The following is a 12,710-nucleotide window of genomic DNA, read 5'->3' as shown; positions in this document are numbered from 1 at the left end:
GAGGGGTGTTCGGCAGTCACAAGCCCATGATACCCCAAATGGAAACAGTGGGACGGAGGTCCCCAGCCATGGGCAGCCACCACTGCACCAAAACAGCCACAAAGGTGGGAGTGCTGGAGGATGTCTACGAGGGGCAGGCTCACACTGTAAATGTGACACTCTGCCCTCGAGTTGGCGTATCTGGCCTCAAAACCCCTTATTGAGCCCCCTACGCACCACGTCCTGGACTGTACAACAGCGGACATGTTCCTATCTGGACCTGCTCCCAGGGGGGACAAGCCCCATCCTCAGTGGTGGTTCCACAAGAAGGTGGTGCAGAGCCAACAGAGGTGGAGGTCCAAGGCTGTTCCCCAGATGTGCTGGTGCCTGGTGCCATGGCCAGCTGAAATGGGACAGGAGGTTCTGCTGGGACCTCCAAACCCATACAGCCTATGGTGTTGCAGTTTAAACACAGATATGGCTTAGTAATAGTCAATAGCAGTCAGGATTACTTATAACAGCATGCATAGATATGACCATCAACCCAAAACAACAGATGGTATACATTTGCAGAGGAAGCACAACACAGGCATATATACTGCATGACATCTGTACAAAGAGTAGAAGACTTGTAACTGCAGCTATGAACAGTGGCCCATTATTGGCATGTCACTGAGAACCCCAGACAGTATCTGTTATACCACTCTTTCTTGTGACATATGTCCAATCAGGCATGCGATGGCAGTAACTCATCACTATCATCATGTACTGACTGCAGTCCTCAAACTATGCTCCTGCAGTTCACAGATGTGTGTTCAGTGAGTAACACAGGAAACAAATGGTTCCACACATTGACCAGTCCACAGATGGCCCTACAGATGGGGGTCCCTCACAAACAGAGCACTGTCCTGTCAGTTTTAAAACATGCAGAATAGCCATTACTGCACACAATTTGTTAAACTGGCAGTAGTCTCAATGAAGCATAGCTACACTTACATGTTGTAGTCATGTCTGGCACATCACCCTCCTGTCTTTAGGCTATTTCCCACTGTGTATGTTGTTTGAGGAACATCCAGATATCATCTGTGATACCGTTTACCAAACATCAGATCCAGGTACCACTCACAGTGACTGTCATGGGCAAATACCAGCATGATGTTCCTAGATATTGTACTGTGTTTCCATGCATTTGATTATGGGAACATCAACACAGCTGTTCCACATGCAATCAGCTAGAGGAGGACTGCAATAGGTGCAGAGGCCATGACCTGATCATGACCATCACTTACAAAACACAAGCTGCTGCTGAGCAGGTGTACAACTCCACATCCACCAGAGAGTGTGTGGGAGGGACAGATAGAGGCAACACCCATCAGAGAAGGGCTTGGAGACTAAAACCTAAGCCTTGTCTGTCACACACCTACCAGTACAGGAGTTCAAACCCCTGACTGACTAGTCATTACTATTGCAAGTACATGCAGTTACTCCATGTGCCACAAAGCTAACATCGGTGTGCTGTAAGAACATATATGTGTGCTGGTAAGCAACATCTACAACAGAGATATAGTAGACATACATTAGGTGTAGCACACATGGCTGTCCACATGAATGGGTGTCATTGTCAACACAACCACACTCTCTAATGGGCTCACATTGACACACTTTGCCAGTCCCACAAATACACTTCCTAACTACTTAGTTTGCCACACCGCAGTAATGCACAGGTACTACATGCACCACATGGGATATCTGGAAGTTCTATGGGCTAGGGCAAGTGAATGTGTCTGGCATCAGTCGGTATGCCAGTTGGAGTTATACTGGGTGTGACTGCGGTTGGGAGCATCATACCTCACACGCAAACACAAGGTGCCAGTACTGACATGCATGTGTGCATTGCTTCACGGGTGTGTAGTGGTTGGCTGTGGAAGAAGGCTGTACAAGGCTGGGTGAGGGGTAATCCTTGGCATCACTCCACCGGACAATGGTGTGCAGTGTGGTACAGGGGTGTAGTGTCTGAAATGTCCCACACAGATGGGTATTGTATGAACTATCCTGACATCCTGGTTACCATTGCGTATGGCCATAGCTTTGCAATGTATGCCATGTCTGTGTTTGATAGTCCTTGACATGGACATTGCCTGGGATGTGCACATCCCACAATAATGTACAGTGACATGTACAAGTGTACCTGGTTTGGCTGGCACATGTTGTGTACACAGACTGTTATCCTCAGATATGCCAATAATGGCCTGGTGTGGCAGGACCTGCTTATAGACAGCAGGTTGACCCTGCACCTGTAGTGATAGCATGATACAGGTATTTCCTGGTGTCAGTGGCATCTGTCCATACAGGGCACATGTGTAAGATATTGTATGGCCTCTGTGGATCACATTTGATGGCACCACATATGTTGCAAGCATCCAGTGGGGAACATAGTGAAGACACATTGTCTTCAATTATGTGTCTATTGTACTGCTGTACAGGGTGACATGCCCTCTGCAGCCCACTGCAATCACATCATGCCTACTATCTGTCATCAATGTTTAGGGTACTAGGAACATAGCGGGATTTTTTAAGCAAGTGTGTTTGTGTATGACACATGGGTTCAGAACGTATTCCGGGTAATAGTAGGGTTGCATACTTTGTTCACCAGGCCTTTTGCCAGATGTAGGGGTATGGCTTGCCAACACAGTCCCTTGGCTGACTGACATCTGTACTCCTCATGAGGTGGACATTGTGACATATAATACTGACACCATATAGGAAAACTAGAAACATGTCCAGTGGTTAGATACTCACAGCCACTTCCACACAGGCTCTGACTACCAAACACACACACCTGCCATGTCTTGGAATAGAACCCCTACCTAACTAATGTATCACACTACAGCATTATGCAGTTACGGCACATACTACGGAGATTGCTGGGTTACGGCAATGCCAGAGGTGTATTACTAGGCGGGTGACAACAGCAGGATTGCCAAAGGTGGTTATGTGAATTGTAAAGAGTGTGCATACTCTAAAAAGCATCGCTCCTTTCTGCGGCAGGCAAAGATACATGCACATTTGGTCTGTCATGGAATAGAAACCCTACCTAACTAGTTTATTACACTACAGCATTATGCAGTTACAGCATGCGCTACAGAGATTACTGGAGTACAGAAGTTCCAGAGGTGTATTTCTAGGTGGGTGACATCAGCAGGATTGCCAAAGGTGGGTATGTGAATTGTTAAGAGTGTGCATACTCTAAAAGCATCATTTTTTTCATAGGCAGGCAGACACACACCCAGTTGACCTGTCTGTGATTAGAACACCTACCAAACTAGTTTAGAACACTACAACATTATGCAGTTATAGCACACACCATGGAGATTACTGAGTTACAGCAGTCCCAGAGGTGTATTCGTAGGTGGGAGACATCAGCAGGATTGCCAAAGAAGGGCATTTCAAGTGTACTGTGAGTTGTACATGTCTGTTACCTGTGTGTACCCACTGCTTACTGTTATGAAAACACATTTACACCTGCTTAAAAGTGTCTGATGCAGTCCGAAGTGACAGTATCAACAAGACTTTCAGGTCTTAAACCCTGGACCATGCACACTGAGCTCACTGGACATACCAGTAAGTCATTTGGGATGTATACATGTTGCATGGAGTCTATAATGCACATCTTACTACAGGTATTCCACAGTACTGAAAACAAATGGGACAGTCACTTTGTGTACATATGTACAGTACCCTTGAATGTACTGTACTCTGTGAAACAACAAAGACAAGTCTACATCTGTACAACTGTCATAACTACATATATGCACCTACAGGATGTGTATACACACACACACACACACACACACACACACACACACACACACACACACACACACACTCACATATATATGCATATACACAGACACAGCTATAGCCATATATATATATATATATATATATATATATATATATATATATACACACACACACACACACACACACACACACACACACACACACACACACACACACACACACACACACACACACACACGTCTGAACACCCTTTGTGACACAAAAGTGTTCCAAAGGAGCTGACATGTACACAAAACAGAGGCATCTCTTGTGTTATAACATTTGAGTCTTAAGCAGTTCACCAGAGAAGGGATGGTTGTTGTGTATGTGGAGTTTGGGGTAGGGAATGATGGCTAATGTAATCTACCTCGCGGATTGTGGAGTTATGGTGGGGGAATGATGGGTATGGACTTACACCTCAGCGACCACTTCTGTGTCACTGCTCGACAGTGGCACAGGAAAGTAACATACCCAACTGTAGTCATGCTTGACTGTGTATTCTTTACCATTCCTAGCTATGTAATACTTTGTAGACACCAGTCACCACAGATGGCTACCATGGTGTGCTAAAAGACATCGCACATGTGTATGCCTGGCTACAGTATAGTCACACACACAAACATGCACACACTTGCCAGTATTGTGCATACATGTCTTGCCTATGTAAAGATAACTAGTACAGTGGTATGCAGTCGGGGTATGTGCCACAGAACACATACAATTACACATACTCTGATTCCACTTCTGAGCTGGGTGACATCACAGGACTGATTACTTGCAGTGAGGAGGGGGGAGGAGAGAGGTTTAGCAGTTATCAAGGATAAAGGCCAGTGCAAAAGGAGGTATCTCTCTGGAATGCAGCAAAACCCTCTGACATGACAGGATGCAGACACAAATACACACCTGCAACCACACTCAGCCATTTGCTCACACACACACAAACACACTCAGCCATTTGCTCACACACATACATGCACACAGTTGCCAGTCTTGGGATCCGAACTACTGCCTATCTACAGATCACTATTACAGTACTACACAGTTACAAGATGCGCCAAAAATATTACACATGCCAAGGCAGTCAGACTGCTCTTCTAAAAGTGAGGACAACAACACAGAGACTGACAGTCACAAAGTACATAGCTGTAAACCTGTGTGTTTAAAGTAGGTGTCCATTACAACCTGTATGCACAAACAAGATGCATCATCTGCAGGTAGCGCTTGAGAGGTATAGTTGTAGCACAACAGGAACCTGAACTGGAGAATGGCCATCTGTGGAATGGACAACTTCTATCACTATACAGGGTTACAGTGGTCATGCTCATACACTTAGTAGCACAGGGCCATTTGGGATGCACTATGACTACAACTACACAAGGTTATACTGGGCATGCTCATACACTTAGTAACAAAGTGCTTGTTGGATGCACTGACTCAAATTACACAAGGTGGCAGTGGGTATGCTCATACACTTAGTAGCACAGGGCTGTTTGGGATGAACTCCAATTCTAACCACAGAAGGTCACAGTGTGCATGCCCATACACTTACATGTACAGACCACATTGTAATGGTCTCCTATTGTAAACACACAGGTTTACAGCTATGTACATCTTACCTGTCAGTATATATGCACATCATACTGGTTTACAACATGATACCTGTATGTGGCCCGTAAATGATATATCGGTGTCTGTGCTGTGTGATACACATGCATACAGGTACATGAAGTACAGACATATATATGTTAAGTATACACATTCATGTATGTGTGGACGTGGCATACAATAGATTACCTGGGACACACAGGTGAATGCTATCTACAGCATGTGTCACACACCTTGCTGCCCTGAAAGGCATACATTGATAGCAGGTTTTAGACAGTGGCATTATACGAAGAACAGTGGCATGTGCAAGCATAGTGTGTGAGCCACATTGTGTAATGGTATTGAGGTGCAGGTGTCAAGATTCCCACCATGTCACCCAATCGTCTAACCAAAACATCTGCAAGATGATGGTGAGCATTTGCAAGTGCCTGGATGTTGTCAGTTAATGAACACACAGCAGCCCTCTGAAGCCTCAGACTGTCTCTGTTGTGCCACTCAGCATGTACCTGTGCCTCCATTACAGCCCGAAACATGCGACTGGTGACTCCAACTGATGTGCTTTGACTCACAGGGGCATGTTGGCCAGTGGTCCTCCTACAAGCAGTGCTGAGCACATGCCTGCGTGGGACATCACCAGTCAGTTGACTGGGATCATGGTGTGCAGGCACACCTTCCATAGTCTCCACCCTTCCCTGTTCTATGCTACCACCTGCCAGCTGTCCTTCCTCTATGGTTAGTGGTGATGGGGTATGTGTAGGCAGGGAAACTGTGTGCGAGGATGAGGGGGAGACAGGTGGAATGGCAACCAATGGCACAGATTCAGCCCCTGACAACCCTGCCTGTGCCTCAATCATGCTATCATCATCACTGCTGGAGTCTGTGGGGACACTAACATCAGGTGGACCGCAGGAGGGCAATGCACCTACATCAACACATCTGAGAGGAAGACAAGAACTGTACATTACAAGTTATAAAAGACACACACACACACAGACAGATACACACACAGGCACACACGCATAGACAGACACACACACACAGACACACACAGACACACACACAGACACAAAGACAGACACACACACTACATGCAGGTGATATGGCAGATGGCATTCAGCTTAGACAATTATAGTTTCAGCTTAGACAATTATAGTGGTAGTTATCATACATCCCTGAGGTGCACACAACAGCATGCATGTGTTATAGCAGATGGCATGCATCTTACGCAATTATAGTGGTGGTTAGCATACAAACATGTATTGCACCATTTGTGTTAGTAATCTATGCCCCATACCTGCAACACAATGCATGCACTTTGCACCATTGCACTTCACTGGCATGGTGTGTGCATCATACACCACATGTTAACAGACCATCACTGACCTTTGTACATCTGGCACTGATGCTTTGTGTTGGCCACTGCCCCTATGTGTGAGGACATGAGCAGTAGTATATGTCGACTGCATACTATGTTTGCCTGAGTCCTAGTTTGCGTCTCCCCCCCAAAGCAGTGCATGTCTGTTCAACATTATTCCGCCTACCCCTGAGCTGAGTCTAGACATTGTGCATGTGGCTGTACAAACATGTTTGACATGGCTGTCCCTACTTTGCAATGGTGCCACAGACCAGCACAGGTTTACAGTACACCGACCTGCTGTGTGGCGTATGACCTTGCCAATCACATGTAGTATGACATGTCTTCTGCTGACGTGTTGAATGACATGCATACATGTGTAACACAATGGTGTCCTTTCCAGTCTACAGTACAGTAATGGTGTCCCAATGCAGGACATGTTATACTAACATGGGCCTTCAGCTGATGCAATGTTGTCTGTCCATCCTACAAATATGCAGGGACATACTGCACATTGAGCTGATGTGCATAGCCACTGCAGGGCATCATGTGGCTTCACAATTTCTATACAGTGTGAGCTACTGACACAGTTCATAGCCATGACTATGTTCACATACAATACATATCTAATCTGGAATGTGACCCACGTCACTGAGGTGTATACACATTAAACCCTAATGTGGAATGTGTGACACAGGTCACAGAAAGGTATACAGATGACACCCTTGCACATCTGTAGTCATATTACTGATGCCTGGCAACTATGCCCACACATGGCTGACTTAGCTGTACTCTATGTCCCACATGCCATCTGTGTACCTCACACACATGAGGAGCAGGCATGACAGGGATGTCTGACACCGGCAAGGTGAATGTACTGTATCTGTGGCCTGATGTGGTTGTATGTGTATGCTGTGCAACACATGTATGTATTTGGATACTGTATAGGTGAATGCTTTCATGTCGTAACACACTCAAGATTTTCAAGAAATATTATGTGGTGGTTTCATGTTATGCCTACATAAGCTGTGCACAGGCCTGTATGATGTTTAGTGTTTCACATCTGCAGTATCACCATTACACAAAGACCATGGCTGTATTGTGTCAAGCCAATGTACAACAGGGTGTACACACATGTACATCACTTCTACTGTGTGTGTGGCTTCATGTCTCTGGCCATCCTCCATGGCCATGTGTATACATGTTCTGTCCAATGGTTGTGATTGCCACCTAATTTCACATGTCAGTGTTATCCCATATACCATACACCCATAGATGCCATATGCTCCACTGAGGACAGGATTATGCAGACAAAGGGTGGTATGTATGGGATGTGAGACATGTTTTGCAGGATAGTTGAGCAGCGTTGCAGTCAGCCACTACATGTAATGGACATGTCAGATAGCACATGACATTGTGTGACATTCATAGCAAGGGTATAATCTACAAGGGTGTATCCTGTGGGCCTGTCATACTCCAGCTCCAACACATTTAGAGTGTGCCCATACATATGCTCTCTGTACAGTACTGTTCATATTCCTAGCATGTGTAATGCTGATATGTAGTACCTGTCCCTACAGTGAAACACACCTCCACCATTGTATTCACTGTTGTCCACACATCTGGCAATGACAGTTTGGAAGGTTTAGTGTAGATGCTTCATATAGTCTTCAGTTGTTTCACATGGGTAAATACTGTGATGAATTGCAGGTCTGACCAGTGTCCATTAACAGGACCACCATACATTATGTGTACATGTGTTATGGCAGATAACATGCAATTAATATGTTCCATGCATTATCAAGCCTGGTAAATAATAACAATCTCACCTGACACAGGCTGCTATTGCTGCAAAATGCCAGAGGTACCTAAACAGGAGTGTCACAGCAGTAAGATCATTATCCACATCTGTGTGATAGCTACAGGGTGCAATGTTCATGTTAGCACATAAGCCAGTACAATACACTATACTATGGAGTATGCACATATGTGCATACATAGAGTAGCAGACTATAGTATGTGGTATGTGTACATACATGCCTTGCATATGATGTTACATTACATATTGTACAGTAACACATGTAACTATGTGTAATATAGTTGTGTTATATGTGCAGTAGTGACTTACCAGGCAATTCCAGGCTCAGTGGTTGAGAGACACCCACCTCCACAATACCAGCTAAAGCTTGTGGATGGAGGTCTGGAGATATCCCCCGGTTGGCCAGTAGCTCTTCGGTACGTGTGAGTGGGGGTTGGGTGAGTGGCCCCCCACCTGTTGCACCTTGTTCCATGGCAAATCTATTAGCACGCTGTTTCCCCCATCTTATGAGGTCAGTGCAGTGTTGGTGCACCTGTTGATAGATGTGATTGTGACCACCAACATCATTTAAACTCCTGCAGAGTTCCTCCCACAAGGCATCCCACTGCTGTGCATCCTGTGGCACATGGCTGAAGAGTGTTGTATGGTTATCGAGGATGTATGGGACGAGGACCTCATCCTCCAAGCAGCTGTACACCAGCAGTCTGCTATGTGGCATACCTGGAAGACATAATGATGGAGACAGGTCACAGTAACTCACAGAGAAGTACAGAAGTACAGCTGAACATACATGTGTATCACATTTATTAAGATTACAAATACATCTTTGCAAATCTACATGACAATAACACCACTGACAGGTATAAGTCACACACATTTGACACTTACTGGTGATGTGATGTTATCGCCATATATATGTGTGTCATGTGATGACATTTCTCATACACCATGTGGATGTTGTCTTGACGTTGGCATATCTGTTTGCCTGTACTGGTGTCTTTACCTATCAGCACATGCCTGGATGTGTTCCCATTAATGCAATCAACCTTAATGCTGTGCATATGTCACATATATAGTCATACATAGCCATTAGGGACATGACCTGTGACCCTGCAGATTTGCAAGCATGTATGTGCTTTGCCATATACATCTAAATGGCACTGCACAGCTGTGTAGCATCCTGCCATGTATTGCCTGTGTTGCACATGTGTAACACATGGGACAATAGTTAGCCTGATAGTATTTGCAGGGTTGGATATACACTATAGCATGTATGGTCATAGTGATCTAGTAGGCTATATGCCCTGGACCATTTATGAACCTAGGCAGACAGATTACCTAGCTGTAGGCAACAGACAGGTAAGTTTCAGTGGCCAGTTCAAGCAGTGCCACTGAACTGATCTACAGGGTTACTGATATATTTAGCATGTAGTCATCACACCATGTCACAAAGAGCAGTGATGTGCAGCTTCACTGGACAGGGATGCATAGTATGGCAAGAGTATGTTAAGTGCCATATACATCTAAATGGCACTGCACAGCTGTGTAGCATCCTGCCATGTATTGCCTGTGTTGCACATGTGTAACACATGGGACAATAGTTAGCCTGATAGTATTTGCAGGGTTGGATATACACTATAGCATGTATGGTCATAGTGATCTAGTAGGCTATATGCCCTGGACCATTTATGAACCTAGGCAGACAGATTACCTAGCTGTAGGCAACAGACAGGTAAGTTTCAGTGGCCAGTTCAAGCAGTGCCACTGAACTGATCTACAGGGTTACTGATATATTTAGCATGTAGTCATCACACCATGTCACAAAGAGCGGTGATGTGCAGCTTCACTGGACAGGGATGCATAGTATGGCAAGAGTATGTTAAGTGTATGGGACAGAGATCTGTCAGGTATGCTGTGATCCTTGTACTAGAAAGGTGGATATCCATGAAGTATGTGTTTATTTGGGATCAGGATATGTTAAGTGTAGCATGTACAACACCTCTGGGTTGGACAGGGCTTTATTCAGGGTAGGTTGCATGCTACATAGTGCAGCTAGGGATTGGGAAGGGCAGTGTAGGCCATCTACACATGGGCAATAACCCTTAAGGGAAATATGTGATCTATTATGGTTCACATGGGTGTTGAGTATGGCTGAGCAATTATCTCTATATTCCTGGATGGCACCCTGTCATTATTAGGGGTGCCACATATGACTATGTGTCTGGTGTGGTGAAGTAACTTTCAAAGGAAAGAGTACTGTCCAGCTGCATCCCATAAACACAGTTGCCATTATGTTGACCACTGCCTAGGTGGTAGTTCATGGGTATAGGGTTTGTAACAGGGGATGTCCAATTGTGGCCATGCGTCCCACACCACACATCTGACACACTAAGGCCTTTCTGTATGTTGAACGCAGAACACATTGAGTCGATTATTGCTTCTAGTTCATAGTCATTTGCAAACATCAATAGGCTGATGCCTTCTGTGTTAGTCAGTATTGTATAGATAACAAAGAGGGTGAGTACCAGGAATGAACCCTGTATTATTGTGGCTGGCACTGGTTTGATGTGTGTGTATAAGTCAGACACCTTCTGTAGTGTTGGTTCTGCCAGCAGTCCGGTTGCTAACCACTCCTGTGACATAGGAATATAAACCTAGTTTACTGAGTGTAGCAGGAACACAGTATGGGTGATGGTGTCCTACGACCTGGCAAGGTCATGATATGCAGTGTGAATCAACCCTACTGTCATCTATATCTGTACCGAGTACATCAAATACATTGATCACAGTTCATGACCTTACAGATCAGACTCAGCAGGATAGTTGTGCACCATTTCCCATTATCAATGGTGTCTCCCCCTTTGAGGGGTGTGATAACTGTGGCTGTGCACCATTCAGTGTGTACACAACCTGACATGGAGCTATGATTGAACATGATGTGTATGTGGATAGCTGAATGTTCTTACATTTGTGTAGGATACACCTTGGGATGTTGACAGGTCCCATGAAAGCTGTATGTATGGCTTTAGAGAGTGCAGCTTGTACCTGCATAGTTGTTATTACAGGGGACCTGTAGTGTACATGGACAAATCACTAAGTGTACCTGTTGGGGGGGAGGTGGGAGTGGGTTTAGGTTCTCCAAGACCCTATCTGGATGAATGGGTGCTATTTCTGTAGGTGCAGTACTTCTCATGCCATAGTGCTGTGCAGCACGGCAGGTCTTGTTGTTGCCATTACAATTAATGACACAGCTATAGAATGCTCTGTGCTTGGCCTCATAATATGTGGCTGATTAGTTTCACAGTAGTTTTGTGTGGTTTTATGTGGTGTATCTGCATCTCACTGAGGTTGACCAGGGATCACCTACACTCATGTGCGTTCACTCTTGCAACAGTTACTACCTTCTGTGGTACAGTTTAAAGCATGGTACCACCAGTTTGCCTTCTTGTTTGTGTTGGGTTGAATCCTGGTTCTGTTCCAATGGCACAATCACTGCACATATGTGACTGCTTAAGGTTCATTTGTGTAGGATTCAGCATTTGCACATGCATTGTCCATCTGCATGAGTGCCATGACAGTCACCATTCTGCTCTTAGGAAGCATAACATTGGCATTGGAGACTAAGTATGTGTAGCATACTGTTAGCACTGTTTGTGTGACTACTGTGATCCAGGTCAGTGGGGTCGATGGAATCCAACATGCATTGAGCACAGGTGTTGGTACATGAGGAGTCTTCCCAGTTTATAATGGAATAGTTGAGAGTAGCCATTATTATGGTTCTGTCTCAGACAGAATCTTCCCCATTACAGCACATTATGACAGTTGGGAAATCCGTGGCCTGGTGGGTGATCTGTCTCAAGGTGCAATTTGAATTCCACTTTGGCACAAAGGTAGTTGCTCCGCATAATGCATCTGATGTTATGCAAGTGCAACTAGCATGGGGGTGTACATATCCTACAGGAATATGGACACACCTGCGGCTCATGTGTTCCAATAAATGATAATGGGCAAGAGGTGAGATATGTGTTATAACATGGGCATGCAGGTGTGCTCTCTGGAGCATTGAAATATGTCTCAGCCACTGCACAGATATGTTCTCCATGCTAGGGA

Source organism: Protopterus annectens, chromosome 7.part0 (assembly GCF_019279795.1).
Source record: "Protopterus annectens isolate FY-2018-M chromosome 7.part0, PAN1.0, whole genome shotgun sequence".
Classification (NCBI taxonomy): Eukaryota; Metazoa; Chordata; order Ceratodontiformes; family Protopteridae; genus Protopterus; species Protopterus annectens.
This window is presented reverse-complemented; position numbering follows the sequence as displayed.